Raw genomic sequence first — 6,168 nt, forward strand, 5'->3', positions numbered from 1 at the left:
CTCAGCTGACCTCTCAAGCAGTGTGGGTGAAGTGTTCTACCTGCCAGCTCACACAGTGCTGCTTCCCCTGGGATTACAGCCATTTCTTTGGGAGCCCCTCTGTTTGTTCTTTATGGCAGTGGATGGCACACAGTGCTGTGACACAGTCAGAGCCTGGTCCCGAGAATAAAGATGCTCCATGGGAGGATGAGTGGCCACAGATGGGTCCCCAGACAGTCACTGTGACACCCATCCCCTTTCTGCCGGCCTCAGTGCCTCTCTCCAGAGTCTGCCAGCCCCCCTACCACCAGTATCTTTGAGTTTTCACTATTCCATGTCCTCCTTTCTGCTTTTTCATGAGAGTTGTGATTTGGTTTTCTCCCCCTCATGTCTCTGGAGGAGATATTCCAAAACGTGCCCCCTCAAAAGCCTCTGGGCTGGAATATCTCAGCCCACCTCCCCTAGCAGTTTTGCTCCCTGCCTGCCCTGTTGGTTCCTCTGCACAGCTGCGAGGGCCCTTGGCCATCTGGTGATGCCGTAGCCAGTTTTGTAGGCAGCACAGCAACACTGAACCTTTCAGGGAGAATTCTTTGTGAATGGCGAACTGCTTTCCAAACTGCAAAGGGAAATGGAATTCTGGTCCATTTGTGGTGGAACTGGCATTTCCCAACCAAAGGACGGAGCACCTGAGGCAGCAGAGGCACACCATAAGAAAGAATGGACTGGGTTCCAAAGGGAATTACTACCTGGAGAGGAGCAGGGGGTGGTGGCAGCAGCTGCAGCCCAGGTGACAGCTGTGTCACACACTCTGCTGCCTCCCCCCTTTGCATCCCTGGCCACTGGCAGGGACACGTGGAGCCTGTGGCCCTGGGCAGATAGGTCTTATCCAGGAATGACTTTGCAGGAGTGTTTACTTTCATTCCTGGGAGGCTGATCGAGCTGTTCCAGCTAGGAATGTGCCCTGGCCGAAGGGGGACCCTGCCAAGCTCCCTCCAGCATGAACACTGCAGGGCCAAGGGCACTGGAGCCCCGGCGGGTCTCAGCCCCGCTGCCAGCCCGGTCCCACCACACAGGAATGGGAATCCTGTGTCCGAGGGACTGCTGGCCATGGATGTGTGTGTGTGCTGTGACCTGGCTGGAACACACCAATTCCTCGTGACCTTTGGGAAGGATTCATCAATATCCACCCTGAAAGGGCTGATTGTGAGCTGCCTTGCTGCACCAATGTTATCTGATTTGGTCACTGAGGAATCTGTGACCAGATAAGATACCAGGGCTTTATTGTATCTTCTGGCAATTATTAAGAAAATAAAATCAGTTAATATCTAACCTTGAACCTAGACCAAAACATTTAGCCTCAGACTTCGTTCTGCCTCTCTTGTACATTCAGGAGTTGTACAGTTTAGAGGGCTGTTAGGAATGATGGAAGAGATGAACAGGAATTTAATCTGAGCCTAAAATACCATCATTATGCAGCTCGAGCATCTCAGAAATGAGGTCTGTGCCATGTGTGATGCAGCCACTCGATCTTTTTGTCCTGGTGCAAGAAAGGGGAGGAGGAGGAGGAGCCCCTTTGGCAGAAGTTTCCCCAGCTGTGAAGGCATTTTGTGTGAATATTTAATGCAGAGATATGTTAAGAGCAGGGAAGGGAGGGGGGGGAGTCTTCCATGAGTGTGGGCTTTTGTTTGTCCTGTCAGAAGCAGTAACGTGTTCTCCGTGCGCACACAGAGCACATAAATACATATAAATATCCTCTCCCCTGGAAAGGGAGAGCAGAGAATTGTGCAGCTGGAAATGGGAGATGGAGTGCTGCTGGAGAGGAGAGACAGAATGAGGGCTGGAGGTGTTTACTGAGTCACTGGGATTTGGGATGTGCCTTGCTCCCTCCACTAAATGAACTTGAGCATCCTGAGGGTGCAGAAACTGGCTGCTTCCAGTGAGACTGGGGATGCTGCTTGTGGTCCTGGATGACTTTTTGGTTCTGAACTCTAAAGCCATTAAGGGCTCTTGCAAACCATCCTGTTAAAGGAAGGGAGTTCTAATTGTTGATCTTGTGCTCAGAAAAGCATGCAATGAATGTTTAGCTCACCTGGAATTCTTATTAGTGTCTAAACTTGGATGTGATCCTACTGGAGAAGGAACAGCCCTGGGTGGAGGTGCAGCCCTGTACCCCACTCCTGAGGGGACTAACCAGCATGAAGGGTGTCTGGACAGACTAAGAACATCTCCTTCCCCAGTGCTGCATCCTTCCTGAGGAGAGTCAAAACCAAAGTGAGACAGGAAAAGCAGGATGAAACTGGAACGCAATCCCTCACTAGAGTATCCCCTGTTTTGAGAGGCAGAACAAGCCCCCAGAAGCGCTTTGCTGAGGTCCTGGTATAGATTCTGCTCTGTTTAAAGGACTTTTTTCTGGGATGAACTTTACCGAACACACATGCAGCCTCCACAGCGCCATAAAGTCGGGGCTGACATTTAATGCCTCAGCACATTTCTTTCCTTGTCCCGTGCAAGACATCAAGTGTGTCAGGTTAAGAGAAGAGAAAAAGAGGAAAAATAATTACACAGTAAATTAAACAAGGCCACCCCCCTCCCACTTATTGGGGCTTCATAAGCTGCTACCTCTGGCTGGAGCTCTCTCGAATACGTACCGAGGGTAACACTAAAAATAGGTCCTGTACTGATGGTTGGGTCACAGCCTGCTAGAGGGAGACATTTTTATTTAATTACAAGCCCAGCAGCGCGTTGCTGGGGGGGAATACATAAACACAGCACTCGAAGCCCGGCTGTAAAGTTTGTGCTCCTTCGCTGAGTCACTGTGGCTAAATTCCCCTTTGTGTGGGGGATTTAGGGGAGGAATGTGGGAAGGCTGGCCCGGGCTGCTGCCCTCCTGAGTCACTGCTCAGCTCATCCTCCAGCCCTGGCAGGCTCAGGGCCCTAAGCCACTAATTAGCCTCATTGTCTTAGGGCTGCAGCATCCATAACCTAGCACGGGAAGGGGGGAGGACGGAGGGACAAAGCTCCATGAGCTGTATCTCCTGGCACTTGCGTTCTGTGCGTCACAACCCACCTCTCAACAGTCCCAGAGGGATACTGATCCACTCCTTCCGTGGGATGGCATTGATTCCGTGATGCCTGTGTGCCAGAGAAGTTGTGACTTGGAGCAGTGCTCGTGAGCAGGAAGGGTTTTTGTGCACAGAGCAGGGGATGCAGCGGCCTCGCTGGGAGCTGTGGATGTTTGCAGTGGCACGCTGGCTGCCCGCTCACGTGGCGGTGACACGCTGATCCTCGTCGCTGCTGCCGTGCCTCCGTTGCGTGCTCGAGCGTGGCCGGGCAGCATCCCACATCAGCAGGGCCGGGAGGCTCCCAGGCATGTGGGGAAGGGCAGACAAGGGTTTCTGCAGTGTGACAGCCCACACATGTCCAGTCAGCTCTGTCTGAACTATTAGGCTGTGTGGTTCTCCTTTCCCACAACAGCGGGCAGATCCTGCGCAGCTCCATTGGGCTGGCTACAGCCGACTCCAAAAATAACTTACTTTGGGATCAACTCAGTGTGGATAACCCATATCCCACCACCCCAGGCCACAGCCCCCCATCCACTTGCATCCTCAGCGTGACTCTCAGGTTCCCCTTGTGCAGCAGGCAGGGCACAATGAGGGGCCTGTTCTTGGCCCCTCCACTCCCCCGGGCTGCCACAACGCACACGGGTCCGGTGTCCGCGCGCTTGGACGGAGTCTGGTGCTCATCAGCGGGGTTCAGAGGAAGCTTAATGCACCGTGGCTGCACAGTGAGCAGCTTTCCCGGGGCTTCCACCCTCCCCCTTGCAAACAGCTTTGTGCATTTAGGCTTTTTTTTAAAATAAAGTCTAACACGTTTAATCATCTTTTCATAAGCTGTCAGCTTGCCGCGCGCCAAAGCAGAGCAGCGCGCTCTGCCCCAGCTCCAGCAAAGCAAATATGCCCGGAGAAATCCTGCTCCTGGGAGCGTGCCACAGGGGCTCAGGAGCTGTGAACTTTCCTCTGGGTCCAGGGTGAGATCAAAAATCAGTTTTTGCAAATTATGGATTTTTCATGAATTTGAAACAGATCTTATTTTGCACAGCATCTTTGTTCCAGTGTTTCATAATTCAGCTCTGCATCAGCAGTGTTGGAAAACTCAGTATACTGGAAAACTCCTAATACATCAAAAGCAAAACACAGCTAGTCCTAGAAAAACATGGGAATGTGCCTGTCCCCCACCCTGTAGGTTCTCTGCAGGAGCAGGAGGAACAGGAGGTGGGCACAGCTGAAGTCAGGGCCTAGAAAGCCGGAGAAGTCGGAGCTGTGTCCTTGCGTGCCTGTTTGGGGTGGAATGGGGAGATTATGTGTCTAACAGCACTGGAGGACTGTGAGTGATGGACAAGGGCGTTTTTCTGCAGAGAGTGGAAGAAGCTGTTGGTTTGGGCATGATGGAGAGGAGCTGCTCCTCTTCCCTTTCCATTCGTACAGAGTGGATGATGCTGGGGCACCTTCGGGCTGAAGCTGTCTTCCAGGATGTTTTTTGTGGACTAAGCGTCCTGAACAAGGAATTTCCTTTCTTACTGTAATTGTGGAGACTGCTCCTCTCCACTCACTAGCTGCCTCTTGGAGAAGCATCCCAAGGCTGCCTTTGCCATCATCCCTCAAAATGCAGGCTGCTGCGTTGCCCAGTCCTTGTCTTCCCACAGACCTGGTGCTGCTGGCCAGGATATTTCCACTGGGGAAGCAAACATTCGTGTCTCCCTGTGCAAGTAACTGATAGGGCTGAGAGCTAGAAGTGGATCTGAATGGATCCCTCATTTCCCTGGGAAGGATGTCCATGCTTCACCTGGTCCTCCTCACACAGAAAGCCCTTCCTGAGGAACCACCCGCTCAGGGGTTTAATGCTGGAGGTTAATAATAATCACACCAGGCAGCACATCATTGCACCGTATCTGGTTGAGAGATTTACAAGTGAAACTCGTGGCGGAGGAAGAAATTGCCTCAATCACTCGGAGTAATGGCACATGGAGAGGCACTTGGGCGTGACTGCTACTTAACACGGAGCCCAGCTTGGCTTCATTTAGCTGCTGGTGCCTTTCTAATAAACACGTTACACTACAAGGTGGGGATTAAGATCAGAAAAGTAAATAAATTGGAAACTGATGGGGAGAGATGGGAGGGAAATGGAAGGTACCGGGAGGAGTGACAAGGGATTGACTCCCATGCCAGGACATGGGGAAATGACCCTGAAGGCCATGGCTGTAGCTTTCCAAGCATCTCTGTGGGCCTCACCTGTGGCCTGCAGGTTCTGGGCAGCCCCACGGCCGGGGTATGTGGGGTGTCCCTGCTCAGGGTCACCAAGCTGGTCTCTGCCTTCAGCAAACGGTGGCTGTGGGAAGTTGGTGTCTTAAACAATTCAGTAGCTTTTACTATATGTATTAGAGAGCAACAAAAAGTGCAACGCACCAGTTGACAGGAAGGACTGGGGGGTTAATTTTCAGGATGCTGCCTGGGAATTTAGCCGTGGGATTTCCATTATTGCTAATGGGACTCATGCAGCTTAATTTCATGTGAGCTACACTAAAAACATACCCCTAACTGCCTGCAAAATTTCAGTCCTGAAATCAAGCCTTTTAAAAGTTAGAGAAGGGTAAACAAACACCTGAAACCACAGTGCCTCACTATTTCCCCCTCTCAGCTGTTTGGATTTTAAAGTCTGGAAGAGGGAGGAACTCAAGCAGTTTGAGACAATTAAAAACCCCCATCCTGCAGGCATGCTGGCTGCCTGTGCAGAGCATCCCTGCTCTCTGCCAATTACAGCGGCAGAGTTATAACCCCTGAAAAAATAGGAGTAAGCTGATGCCTTACCCTTAACTATAGTACGGCGTTATCACACACGTCTAATAACCCGCACAGCGCCGCCGTGCATCGTGAGGCCTCCGTTATTAGGCTGTTCTCGTTAAATGACTGCTATCATCTGGTCCCAAAGTACATTAAATCCCATTATAATTATAAACACACTTCCCCATAACGTTCTCCTTAGATTACATTTGCGCTGCTTTACCCCAAGGGTATCTTTGTACTAATGCCGTCCGCGTTTGTTGTTTTAGCTGAAGACACCGGGCCCTGCGCTGGCTGTGTTGTGCCACGGGTGAGGCAGGGCTGGAGGGAAGGAGGGAGAGCTGTGCGGCTG

Source organism: Geospiza fortis, unplaced genomic scaffold (assembly GCF_000277835.1).
Source record: "Geospiza fortis unplaced genomic scaffold, GeoFor_1.0 scaffold183, whole genome shotgun sequence".
NCBI classification, from domain to species: Eukaryota; Metazoa; Chordata; class Aves; order Passeriformes; family Thraupidae; genus Geospiza; species Geospiza fortis.